This window comes from Carettochelys insculpta, chromosome 1 (assembly GCF_033958435.1).
Source record: "Carettochelys insculpta isolate YL-2023 chromosome 1, ASM3395843v1, whole genome shotgun sequence".
Classification (NCBI taxonomy): Eukaryota; Metazoa; Chordata; order Testudines; family Carettochelyidae; genus Carettochelys; species Carettochelys insculpta.
The window spans coordinates 62,436,665-62,450,206 of NC_134137.1; positions in this window are offsets into that span (position 1 = coordinate 62,436,665).

A 13,542-nucleotide genomic window follows, 5' to 3' on the forward strand; every position below is an offset into this window, starting at 1 on the left:
TCATGGAGTGGTAGCCCCTCCGGCTGATGTATCTTTCCCCCTGCTGTGCTCCAGGGCACAGATAGGGATGTGGGTCCCATCTAGGTCCCCAAAGCAGTTCAGGAATCCCATGGCAGCAAATCTGGTGATGGCTGCGTCCAGGTCCCTGACTCGGATGACTCTGGAGCAGCATGGCATTGAGCGCACGGACCATCTGTGGGGAGGGGCCACAAGCACCCATGAGGGTGTGCAGGGTACCCCAGGCCCCTCCCCAGGCACCCCACCACCCAGCCCCTCCCTCCCCAACCCCCCAAGGCACCCCCCCTGCCCTGCCCTTCCCTCCCCAGCCCCACACCCAGGCCCCCCTCTGTGGCCCTCCGCCCCCCCAGTGGGTGCATGCCCAGTCCTCCTTACCTCCATGATGACGGCCCTGACCGTGGCCTTTCTCACCCCAAACTGGTGTCCCACGGAGCGGTAGCTGTCTGGAGTGGTCAGCTTCCAGATAGCTATTGTGACACTCTTCTCAGCCAGGAGGGTGCGCAGCATCCGGGCGTCCTTGTGCCTCAGTGAGCCGCTGGCAGAGCTCCAGGAAGTTCTGCTGGTGCATGCAGAAGTTCCACAGCCACATGTCGTTGTCCCACTCCCCCATGACCAGCTGTTCCCACCACTTGGAGCTGGTGGGGTAGCTCCAGAGTCGGCAGAGCACCTAGCAGGGGAGGAAGAGGGGAACCTGGTGGTCAGGGGCATCCCTGTCTGCCCCTTGGGAGGGCCCCCCTGCCAGGAGCTGCTGGGCGGCCTCCTGTGCAGCACCTAGCAGGGCACTTGCTCCCCGTGTGACAGCCTGGAAGGCTTCCAGGTGCTGCTGCTGCTGGGGGTCCATGGCTGCTGCGTGTCGGTCTGTGGGAGTGTGGCTAGTGTTCTGCAGACCTCGTGCTGTGCAGGCTGGCTGTGCCTGGGAGGGTCCCTTTAAAGGAGCAGCTTACTGGTGCCCCGGAAGGGCTAGTCCAGCCTGTGACCCCGTGTGCAGGCTTTCCTGGCCCCTTATTTCGATGGGGAGTGCTTGTGTGCGTGAACGCTCCGCATTTCCTTCCAGGGCGGCTCCTTTTGGCGTTCCCTGTCACTACTTTGATGCTGAACATCGACAGTACCAGCCCTGGAGGATGTGTGGACAATACATGTTGAAGTAGCCTATTTCTATGCTGTTACTTCGAAACAGGCTACTTCATTGTAGTGTGCTAGTGTAGACGTAGCCCTAGTGTTCCACTTGGATTTCCCAAGTCTTATTTAATTCCAGACAGTTCTCTTTGTGTCAGTCCACATTACAGAAATGTTGCAAGTACAGTAAGGTTGCGACCTTCGTGAATTTAACATGCGCAAATTCAATTATTCACGAGTGGCTGGTGCTTCGCCAGGGATCTTCGGCTGGGGAGCCGGCGGCTGACGCTTCCCAGAGGCTCCAGGGTGTGGAGCGCCAGTGGCTTCTGCTTTCCAGGGCTCCGAGGGAGGAGCGCCGGTGGCTGCTTGCCCAGGGCTCTGAGTGCCAGCCAGAGGCATGGCATGGCAACTGACAAGCTCCCCATGGCCTCATCGCCAGTCCTCACCTCCCTCTCCACTGCTGCCCAGAGGTGCCCAGGAGTCTGCTGAGTTCCTCTCCCCCAGACAGGGTAAAATCATACTTGCGAAATTCAACATTTGCGAGGGTTCTCATCACCGAACCCTCATGAGTGGTGCGACTCTACTGTACCGACCCTTGATTGCCTGCATTCCACCTACAGTAACCAGTTGCTCCAGGTGGTGGTTTATTGGCTACTTGGGAGTGGTGTTCCTGACCCATAGAAGGTTATCTGGGCAATCTAAAATGTTCCTCAGCCAGGATAGACCTCTAGTGTAAGAAGAGACCTGTAATGAAACTGTCGGAGTGAGCAGGGAATGGGAAAAAAAACTGAGACTATGTTTAAATTGCTGGCAGACTGCTGAGTCACATCCTCTGGGATGCGCTGAGGAGAATGTGATGTGTTCTGAGCAGCATAGAGGGCTGGAAGGCTGTTCCTAGCTCCTCCCCTTCCACTTGAGTCCTTGCCCCTTCCCAGAGGGCAGAGGTACCGGGCACACACCTTGCCCAGGGACCTAGTGAGTCCGTCTGCTCCCCTGGGGATAGGTTAATGGTGACTTGCAGAGGGCTGTTGGAAATGTAGGAGACTGACAATCCAATAACTGCAATAATTAGCGAGAGCACGAAGAAGGCCAGAGGAGGCCCTTGTGACCTCACTAGCCAGTTTGTTTTAAAGGCAGCCAAGGGCTGCTAGCGCAAGCTGCTAAGCACCAAGAGCTCCCACTGACTCGGGAGGTCGCACAGACACGAGGGAAGGAAGTTGTCAAAGACTAAATTCTACCCTCAGCTTGACCCAGGAAATCCCATTTGTGACAGTAGAGTGTGCCTAATAGCAAGGGTTGGCCCACCGATTTGCAAAAACAGGGCTAACTCCATTGCAACAATTGATTTTTTTTAGGTGTTTTTCGCACCACTAGCTGGACATTAAACGATGTTACATTATATTGTTTACTGGGAATGTTTGTATACAGAATTTCACAACTGAAAACACACGCCTGGCCATAAAGCTATCACATTTAATATTTACCAAAGCATGTTTTCTTACTATTGCTACTGAGCATGTGGGTTTGAAAGAACTGGCATATGAAACAAAGCCTCCATTTTCTGGCCTATTCAGACTGCCTGCGTTCATTTCCGCATGGCTGGCGTGACCAGGAAAGTCCGGACTCCAGGATAGAACAGGCTATTTGCTTTTGGGGGGAGAGTGATGAATGGATAGTAACAGAAGACTGAGAGATTATCCTAATCTGCTTTGTTTACCACATGTACTATTTCCTTGGAATATGGCTTTGAACAGAGCCATGATAGTGCAGGCAGGCCTGTGCATTCTGAGACTGAAAGCCAGGCTTCTCAGCACCAATGGTATGTGTTTTCTCAGCTAGTGCAGAGAAAGGCTTTCAGGGGTTGTGAGGCACCCCACTACCACCTGCCCTTAGTGTGAGGGAACCTGGACTGCCTGGCAGGGGCTAGCTCCCTGATTCCCCATCACAGGTAACACAAGCATCCCACACTCAGCTCTGTGAGCTTTGCGGTTTCTCAAGACAGCTAGGCAATGAGTTTCATGGGATGACAACCCTTCCCCAGGTCTTGCGTAATGTGAAGGATTAAGTCACACTTTCTTATTCACTTTGTCCATAGCAGCCACGAGTTCATAGCTCTCTGTCATATCTCCCCTACCCCACCCACAATTGCTTTTCCAAGCCCAGCCGACCGTCTTCTTTTTTTATTCTGCAGAAACTGTGATTTGATTTAAAATCTCGCACTCCAGGTGTCATCTACAAGTCTCCTCAGCTTCACTCCATCTTGGAACAAAGCTTCTAGCTGACCCCAGGAGTTTCCCAATTGTTGTTTGATACCCTTAATAATTTTGTTGTCCTTCTCTGTATTTTTTCCTATTTTAGTATATCTATTTTTTGAGATCTGATGACTAGACCCACATGCAATAGTCAAGATGTGGGTATACAGTGGCACTTAATAATCTCTGTTTTATGGCCTATCCCTTTCCTACTATTCTGTTGGAGTTCTCTATTTATTTATTTATTTTTGACTGCTGCTGCACATTTAGTTTTTGAAGGACCATCCACAATAATTGAAAGGCCTCCAAGGCTGGGTCTACACGAGAGTTTTGATGACAGAAGGGGCCTTCTGTCAACATAACTCAGGGAGCTGCTACATGCTTAAAGCATTCTGTCGACAATTTCTCGACAGAACGCTGCGTTTTCCTCAACAATATTAACCCTCAAAATTTTGAGGCATAACAATCTCTGGACAGGGTACTGTCGACAAAACAGCAGACTTCTGTCGACAGAGAGGGTACGTCTACACTAGCGAGTACATTCAGGTACCGACTGGAAGACTGAGTTCTTTTGAAGGAACTCGTGGAACTTCTACACTGACATGGCGCTCTTTCAAAATTAACTTCGAAAGAACCCCCCCCTTCTTTCAAAGTTGGTCCTCCGTTCCGAGGATGGGAAGAGCACCCTCCTTTGGAAGAATATTTCAAAAGAGAGCTAGTGTAGATGATCCACAGCCCAGTCTTTCAAAAGAGCAGGTCCTCCATGGCCACGATCAGCTGGCAGTTGGCAGTGCCGCTCACAGCACAAGTGGAGCTCTATGGCTCCAGTGTCCGGCCACGTTTCAGGACGCAGGCTTCCAGAAACCCTCAGGCAGGAAGCTGAGAGCATGCAGGCAGCAGGGAGCCCACACTGCTGCCCAGCCATCCAGCAAGGGTGACACTCCAGTCCACCTCTCGCCATACTCGGGATGCCCAGCTGTGTTCCTCGACACAGTGGACCCCCCAAGGAGCCAGAGCTGGAGGGGATGGGGACCAAGGGGGAGGACCGCTGCAGACCACCAGCCACCTGCAGGTGCCCGGCACAGATCCCAGACACCAGCAATGATGAGGGCTCAAGTGAGGGGTTCCTCGTCATCAATGTCCCCTCGGGCCCATCCAGCCTGGCCCCCTCGAATCACGCCTCGCCCAAGTTCCTGGAGAGACCCACAGGTAGGTACTGTGCACGCCGGTGGCCACAGGGCTGGGGGAGGGGGCACGCAGTCCCACGCGAGGCAGCTGCAGCCCACCCACAGGGACATCAGCCCCAGGACACAGGCAGGCCAGATGGCCCCTCCACCCCAGCCCCAGAGAGCTGACGTGTGGCACCCACCACCATGCAGGCTGTACAGCACCATGGGCTGCCAGGCTGTGGTGGGACGGAGGGTGGCAGAGGGGAGCTAGCGCTCCCTCAACCCAGAGGGGGAACCCTGGATGCGGTCCTGCAGGGCCCCCAGGATGGGAGGTAAGGGGGGGATTCAAGGAGTCCCTCACTGGGACTAATGGCCCGTACCTCTCCCCTTATGTCTCCGTGGCTCCAGCAGCAAGCAGCCGGCTCAGCCCTGTGATGGGCCTGGGGAGCCCAACCACAGAGGGTGAGGGGGAGCGGCCCAGGCCTCAGTCCAGGACAGTGCAGGGCTGCCACTTGTCCCTTCGCTGGTGCCACCAGGCCGGGGAGGAGGAGGCAGGAGACACGGTCCACACGGCTGCCCTCAGGGAGCTGACGGGCATCGTGCATGAGTGGCTCCCCATGGAGTGGCAGGCACGGGACCGGGTGGCGTCCAACCTGGATGCCCTCACCCAGGCTGTGGTGTGTCACCTGGTCCCTGCCACCGCTCCATCATGGGCCATTCCAGAACCCACACCCCGTCGGCCCCCCACCATCCCCCATGCCCCCGTTGCCTGTGCGTCCCCTCCCCTCCCTCCCAGCGCCCCCCCCCCCGCTCCAATCCTCCAGCCTCCCCCACAACAGCTCCCCGTGAGGAGGCCGACTTTGAGGCCCTGCTCCCTCCCCACCTCCCCCCAACCAGCCTCATCCCCCTGGCCCAGACGCTGCTGGCTAGGGCTGGCCAGCTGGAGGCCGAGTCCCCGCCCCTCCATCCCCATGCTGAGCCCTGCACAGGCATGGGGACCATGCCTGAGCCACGCCCCTACCTCCCTGCTCCACTGGCCCCAGCCCCGCCCAGCCCTGCCCTGGTGGGGCCCCCAAACACGGGGAGGAAAGGGTGGGCACAGGCAATGGGGCTCCCGGCCATTGAGCCCCGTGGAGGGGTGACCTGGACAACACCACCCAGGGATTCCAGGAACTGGGCTTCCCCATCTGCTTCGGGGCACTGGATGGCACTGCCCACACATGTAAATAGTTCTCCCTGTCACACCCCCCGTGTATATAGTCCCCCCTAGAAAATGAGGAGCACAGTTTTTTCCAAGTAAATATTGTAGTTTTATGATTTACCCTGTTTCCCCACCCCCGACGCATGTGTGCTGGTGGGGGTGGGGGTGGGGAGTGTGCGGGGTGGGGGTTACTAGGGGCCCCACTCAAAGGCCTGGTGCAGGGCCTCCTTTACACACACCCCATCCTGCTGGGCCTGGTGGCGGGCGGGGGGGTCTGTTCATACCTGTGCCCCGCCTCAGCGGCCCACCTCTGCATGTAGGGCTCGTGTTTTGCCTCCACCAGGTTATGGAGGGTGCAGCAGCCCCCAACCGCCGCCGGGACGCTGGGGCGGCCCACCTCCTGCCTGGTGTAGAGGAATCTAAAACGCCCCTTGAGGCGGTTGAACACCCGCCCCACAGTGTTCCGGGCATGGTTTAGCCGCTTATTAAAAAGGTCCTGGTTTGGCTGGGTGTGCCCAGTGTATGGCCACATCAGCCAGGCCTGCAGGGGGTAGGCCGCGTCCGCCACGATGCAGGGCGGCATTGGAGTGTCCCCAGTGGGGAGCTCCCCCCAGGGGATGAAGGTCCCCTCGGCCATACGGTGTCCTAGCCCTGAGTGCTGGAAGATACTCATGTCGTGTGCGTGGCTGGACCAGCCCACGTAGATGTTCTAGAACCGGCCGTTGGCATTGACCAGGGCCTGCAGGACCACCAAGTGGTAGCCCTTGCGCTTCATGGCTGTGCTCTGGGGCCCAGATGGTGATGTGGGTGCCGTCCAGGGCCCTGAAGCAGTTGGGGAAGCCCAGCTCCTGGAATCCTCAGACAGTATCGTCCAGGTCCCCGACATGAACCAGCTGCCTCAGGAGCACCTTGTTGATTGTCCAGATGACCTGCAAGGCATAGCGGGGTGTGCTCATGGGCATGTGGTGGGGTGCAGCTTGCCCGCCCATGCCCGTCCCCATCCCCACCCCTGTCCCCAGGATGCCTGCCGGTGCCCATCCCCATCCCCATCCCCGCCCCTGTCCCCAGGGTGCCTGCCTTTCTCTCTATGGTGCCTGTCATCAGGCTGCCCCCCTCCCTCCGCAAGCAGTCTAGGTGTGAGCTGGGCACGGCTTACCTTGATAAGGACGGCCCCGATGGTGGCTTTGCCCACCCTGAACTGGTGGCCAACAGCTCAGTAACTGTCCAGGGTGGCCAGCTTCCATAGGGCGACGGCCACCCTTTTGTGCAGGGGGGGCGCTGGCCTCAGGCATGTGTCCTTGTGCTGGAGGACTGGGGCAAGCCAGTAGCACAGCTCCAGGAATGTCCCCTTGATCATCCTGAAGTTCTGTAGCCACCGGTTGTCGCCCCAGTCCTCCAGCACCAGCTGGTCCCACCAGTCGCTGCTTGTGGGGAAGCTCCACAGGTGGCAGATGACTCGGGGGACCAGCTGGGGACGTTACGCCCTGAGGATGGCGTCCAGAAGGGTGGCTATTGTGCTGGCCACCAGGAGCCACTGCAGCACAGTGGCCAGGACTGTGGCCATGGCTGAGATCGTGGGGGGGTGTTGCTCAGGGTCCATGGGGGCCCGGGATGGCACCTCTGATGTCTCTCTCTCTCTCTCTCTCTCATTCTCTCTCTGCCTGGGGACAGGGTTGCTGGCCCTCGGCGTGTGCAGGCTGAGGCATGGGGGGTGAGGGGGGCGGGCTTTAAGGTGACAGCGGGCAGTGGCCCCAGAAGGGCTCATCTGCCATGTGACCTTGCCCGTGGTGTTTCCTGCCCCTGCTCTTTCAAAAGAGCGCCCTGGTATGTGTGGACGCTCCCTTCCAAAATTGTGCTGGAGGCCTTTCGAAAGAACGGATCAAACCTTCAGTCCCTGCTGGTGTGTGTGGATGCTCCATTTCAAAAGACCATCTTTTGATTTTTGTCTGTCGAAAGATGTTCTTTCAAAACAGAACTGTAGTGTAGATGCAGCTTCTAGAGGATTTCCAGTTGCTGGGCAGCCGTCTTTGCAGAGCTGCCATCCTGCTTTCTGGCACCAGAGGGCAGTGCAGTCTGGCCGTTCTCTGTCGACAGAGCAAGTTGTGTGTAGATGCAATCTGTTGTCAGAGGTTCTGTTGAGATTTCCCTATCGACAGTAACTTCTGTCAACAGATGCTTCCAGTGTAGACATAGCCTAAGTGATAACAGCTAAATAAGATCCCATTATTTTGAATATGTAGTTGGGATTATGTTTTCCAATGTTCATTACTTTGGATTTCACAATGAACTTCATCTTTTATTTTGTTGTCTAGTCGCCCACTCTTGGGAGAGCCTTTCATAATTTTTTGGACTCAGATGTGGGCTGCCCTAGCTTGAATAATTTTTTGCCAGAAGCAAATGTTGCCACCTATTTACTCCCTTTTCCAAGAGAACTTGTGAATATATCGACCACCACTAGTCTCAATACAGTCTGTGGGAGCCACCACTATTTCTTTTTCCCATTTTGAGAGCTGACCTTTGATTCCTAACCTTTTGTGACCTGTCTTTTAACTAGTTACTGACCCATGAAAGGCCCTTCTTTCTTATCCCATTATTGCTTATTTCAAGAGCCTTTTCTGAGAGTTCATTGTCAAAGACGTTCTGAAGGTCCAAGTACATTGTATTCACTCGATCATACTTCTCCACATTAATTGACCCTCCTCAGTGAATTGTAATAGATTGGTAAGGTTTGATTTTTTCCTTTATAAACCATGCTGTCTTCCCAACAAGTACTTTTAATCCGTGTCTGTTCTTTACTATAGTTTTAGCCAGTTTGTCTCTTACTTAAGTTAGGCCAATAGCCCTGTAAGTGCCCAAATCACCTCTGGAGATTTTTTAAAATTGATTTTACATTAGCAATCCTCAAATCAAGCTCCCTACCAGATCATGAAAGTGATAGGACCCATACAACTGTTAGCTATTCTGCAAGGTCACATTTGAGTTTGTTCCAAAACCGCCTCTACTAACATCTGCATCCAGGACAGTTTCTCAAATTTGTCACCTAAAAAGAACATCGCAAATCTCCCTCACATCCTCAGCCATAAAGACTGATGCAAATAATTCATTTCAGATTTACCATATTTGAGGTTCCTGCTGCACTCCAGACACTTCCATTTAGAAAGGGGGAAAGTTGGAGGTGAGGTGATGGGGTGGGCAGGTTCAGTTGAGGTGTTGGAGCAGGGTATGTATTGGATGAGGTCTGCAGGGGGCATTGGAGTGGGGTACTGTCATTCCCTATCATGGCAACATGGTGGGAGCATGCTCAGGATGAAGCACCACCTGTCACTTAGGTAGTGCCCTCCTATGGGCTGGGACCTGCGTTTTTGGTAGCTGGGCTCTGGCAGCCATGGCTGCCATGGAAAAAAACAATCCGTTGACGACGCAGGGGAGAGGCCAATCAGGAAGCAGACCAATCGCAGCTGTTTCTGAGTAGCAGCAACTGCTCCGCAGAAATCCCAGACATTGCGTGTTATTTAACAAATCTGCCCAGAGAGAAGGCAGAGGATCAAAAAGAAGCAATGGCTGGGAAAACCTAGATGTATGGTAAGCCCTAAGTTAGCTTCTCTGCTATGGCCTTCCATTTCTTTGGTGTTCCTTTAGCACTTCATTTGTCCAGTGGCCCCACTGATTGTTTGACAGGCTTCGTGGGTCTGAGGTGCTTTAACTATTTTCTGTTAGCCTTTGGAATATTGCTGTTCAAGTGCTTTTTTTGGATTTCCTTATACTTTTACTTGACTTGCCAGCGCTCGCATTCATTTCTATTTTCCTCAGTAAGATTTGATGTCAAATTTTCAAAGCCTGGTGTTTTGGCTCCAGTTGCTTCTTTTACTTTGTCATTTAGTGTTAGCCACAAAGGCACTTTTTGGTTCTCTTATGTTTTTTAATATGGGCATACTTTTAGTTTGAGCCGGTATTATGGCGTTTTAGAAACTCTCCATGCAGCTTGCAGGTTTTCACTTTTGTGACTGTACCTTTTTATTTCCACTTGACTAGCTTCCTCATTTTTGTGACGGTTCCCTTGCTCAGGTTAAATGTGATGCATGTGTTTGGTGGCTTCCTTCCCGCCACAAAGATGTTAAATTTAATTACATTGTAACCACTATTACCAAGTGGTTCAGCTTATAGTTACCTCTTGAACCAGATTCTGTGTGCCATTAAGGACTAATTCCTGCTCCCTTTGTGGGTGGAGTGAGGGCAGGTTCCCAGGAGAAGCTGCTCCAAGAAGCAGTCATGTATGGTGTCTAGAAAGTTTTATATCTGCATCCTGTTCTGAGGTGACAAGGACCCAATCAATATGGGGATATTTAAACCCCCCATTAAAGCTGCTATACATTTTAAAAAATGCAGTAATAATCTCCAAGAGGATTTCACAGTCACCACTATAGTTGGTAGTATATTCCTACTGCTATGTTCGCATTATTCAAGCATACCATTTCTAGCCTTATTGATTGTAGGGTACAGTCTGAGTCATTGAGGTTTTTGCATGTTTGACTCTGCTTTATTTCACTCTGTCACCAGCATGACCTACTCTCTCACTCCCCACCACCTTTGCTGAGGTAGCAGAGAGGTAGCCGTGTTAGTCTGTATCTTCAAAAACAACAAGAAGTCCTGTGGCACCTTATAGACTAACAGATATTTTTGAGCATCAGCTTTTTGTGGAAGTGGGACTTTGCCCATGAAAGCTGATGCTCCAAAATGTCTGTTAGTCTATAAGGTGCCACCGGACTTCTTTTTGTTTTTGAGCTCATAACTGTAAATCTTCCTCCAGAACGGGCTAGAGAACTAGCCAATGGAGGCTAACTCCACTCATCCCGCAATCTCTCTGCTGGGAAGAGAACATCTCTCTTCCCTCTCCAGACTTCCCAGTTCCTCTTGGTGGTGTCTGCAGGTAAATGGCCCAGCTGCCACCTTGCCTTCAGCCCTCGGGTCCAGATCTCTACCTTAGAGCTAGCAGGCAGCTCTCTCTGCTGCTGGTCCTGTTACCTTCAGTTCCCTGGCCCTGGCTCCAGGAGGTCAGGAACTCTCTTGGGGCTCCTCTATCTATAGCCTTCTCCCAGGAGCCACCTTCAGCTTCCTTCCTTGTCTTGCCAGGCTCCCCTAGTCTCTATCAGTTCACACATACACTTCCTGATTGAAGCAGCCTGCTGTAGCTCCCTGAAACTCCCTGATTCTTTCAGCCCCGAGATGCTGCCCTGTCTCCTTAACTGGCCAAATGGGAGCAACTGCTCTTGCACTGCAGCTCTGGAGTTACTTCATTTATGGGGGGCCAGCCCCCACATGAGAGGGGCCATGGTAGTGCCTAGGACTGAGAGCTGTGAAGAGTTTCTATCTGCTTATGACTAGATATAAGCCTAGGAATGTAGTAATGTAGGCCCCGGTTCAGGACCACAGCTTCAAATAAAACATATGCTTCAAGTATTGTCCTGCGCTGGGAACTTAGTTTCAAAAAGTGGCTTTCCCCAGCTGCATGAAAACAGTTTGAAATGTCTAGCACTAGGGGCCACTGGCAGGCCCACCAAATACCTTCAGAAAGGGCTCGATGATGCCTTTTACAAGTGACGAGGGCTAAGGTGAGACAGCTGGTGCTGGGGAATGCATTCCCCTGGCTAGGCTCCACTATGACAAAGCACCTGCTTCCCTGAGACATGCGTATAGCATCCAGAAAAAAACCACCTTGTGAATGCCAGCCAGGCCTGGCTTCGGGTGCAGGCCTCAAGTAGCACTAGTGCGTACATTAGTGAAGGGTTTCAGAGATGATGTAAACCCCACACAGCACAGTGGCCTATACAACTCAGATGGAAGTGTGTGTGGGGGGGGGGGGGATTTTTGCTATCCAAAGAGTGAATTACACAAGTGCTGAAGGAACCGACCGGGGCTGTGCGCAACTTGACCTGTTGCTCACAAACAGGGAAGAACTAGTAGAAGAAATAGAAGTGGGAGGGAGCCTGGGCTGCAGCAACCATGAGACCGTAGATTTCAGGATCCGGACGAAAGGAAGAAGGGTGAACAGTAATATACAGACCCTTGATTTCAGAAGAGCAGACTTTGACTCCCTGAGAGACTGGATGAGCAGGATCCCTTGGGAAATGAAGATGAAGGGGAAAAGAGTTGAAGAGAACTGGCAGTATTTTAAAGAAGTCTTACTGAAGGCACAGGAACAAAGAATCCCGCTGCGTAGTAAGAAATGCAAACATGGTAGGCAGCCAGCTTGGCTTAACAGTGAAATCCTTAGTCATCTTAAATTCAAAAAGGCTGCATACAAGAAATGGAAATGTGGACAGTTGACTAAGGAGGAGTATAAACATACAGCTGGTGAATGCCGGGCAGTAATCATGAAAGCGAAAGCACAATTGGAACTGCAGCTGACAAGGGATGTGAAGAGTAACAAGAAGGGTTTCTACAGGCATGTGAACAATAAAACAGGTTATCAGAGAAGGTGTGGGGCCATTACTGGATGAGGGAGGTAACCTAGTGACAGATGACACAGGAAAAGCTGAAGTACTCAATGCTTTTTTTGCCTCAGTCTTCACAGACAAAGTCAACTTCCCCATGACGGTCCTAGACGATGCAGTATGGGAAGGTGGTGGGCAGCTATCTGTGGGGAAGGAACAAGGTCTGAGCTATCTAGAAAAACTAGATGTGCACAGGTCCATGGGTCTGGATTTAATGCACCCCAGGGTACTGAGGGAATTGGCAGCGGTCATTGCTGAACCTTTGGCCATTATCCTTGAAGACTCTTGGAGATCAGGGGAGATACTGGATGACTGGAAGAAGGCAAACGTAGTGCCCATCTTTAAAAAAGGAAAGAAGGACAATCCAGGGAACTATAGACCCGTCAGCCTTATCTCAATCCCTGGGAAAATAATGGAGGGAATCCTCAAGGAATCCATTTTGAAGCACTTGGAAGAGGGGAAAGTGATCAAAAGTAGCCAACATGGATTCACCAGGGGCAAGTCCTACCTGACCAATTTGATTAGCTTCTATGACAACGTAACAAGCTCTATGGACATGAGGAAGTCAGTGGATGTGATATACCTTGACTTCAGCAAGGCTTTTGATACGGTTTTTCATAACATTCTTGTCCATAAGTTAAGGAAAAATGGATTGGATCCTTGGACTATAAGATGGATAGAAAGCTGGCTTGATGGTCGGGCCCAATGGGTAGTGGTCAATGGCTCAATAGCTGGATGGCGGTCTGTTTCAAGCGGAGTGCCACAAGGCTCAGTTCTGGGGCCGGTGTTATTCAACATCTTTATTAATGACCTGGCTGAGGGACGGGGTTGCACCCTCAGCAAGTTTGTGGCTGACACTAAACTAGGGGGGAGAGGTAGATATGTTGGAGGGTACAGAGAGAGAATCCAGAGGGACCTGGATAAATTGGAGGACTGGGCCAAAAGAAATCTGATGCTGCTGAATAAGGAGAAGTGTAGAGTCCTGCACCTGGGGCAGAAGAATCCCAAACATTGTTACAGGCTGGGGACCGACTGGCTCAGCAGCAGTATGATGCAAAGGGACCTAGTGGTTATGGTGGATGAAAGGCTGGATATGAGTAGACAGTGTGCCATTGTAGCCAAGAAAGCTAATGGCATACTGGGGTGCATTAGGAGGAGCATTTCGAGCAGATCTAGAGAAGGAGTTATTCCTCTTTTTTCGGCACTGGTGAGGCCACATCTGGGATATTATGTCCAGTTTTGGGCCCCCCAGTATAAAAAGGATGTGGATTTGCTAGAGCAGGTTCAGCGAAGGG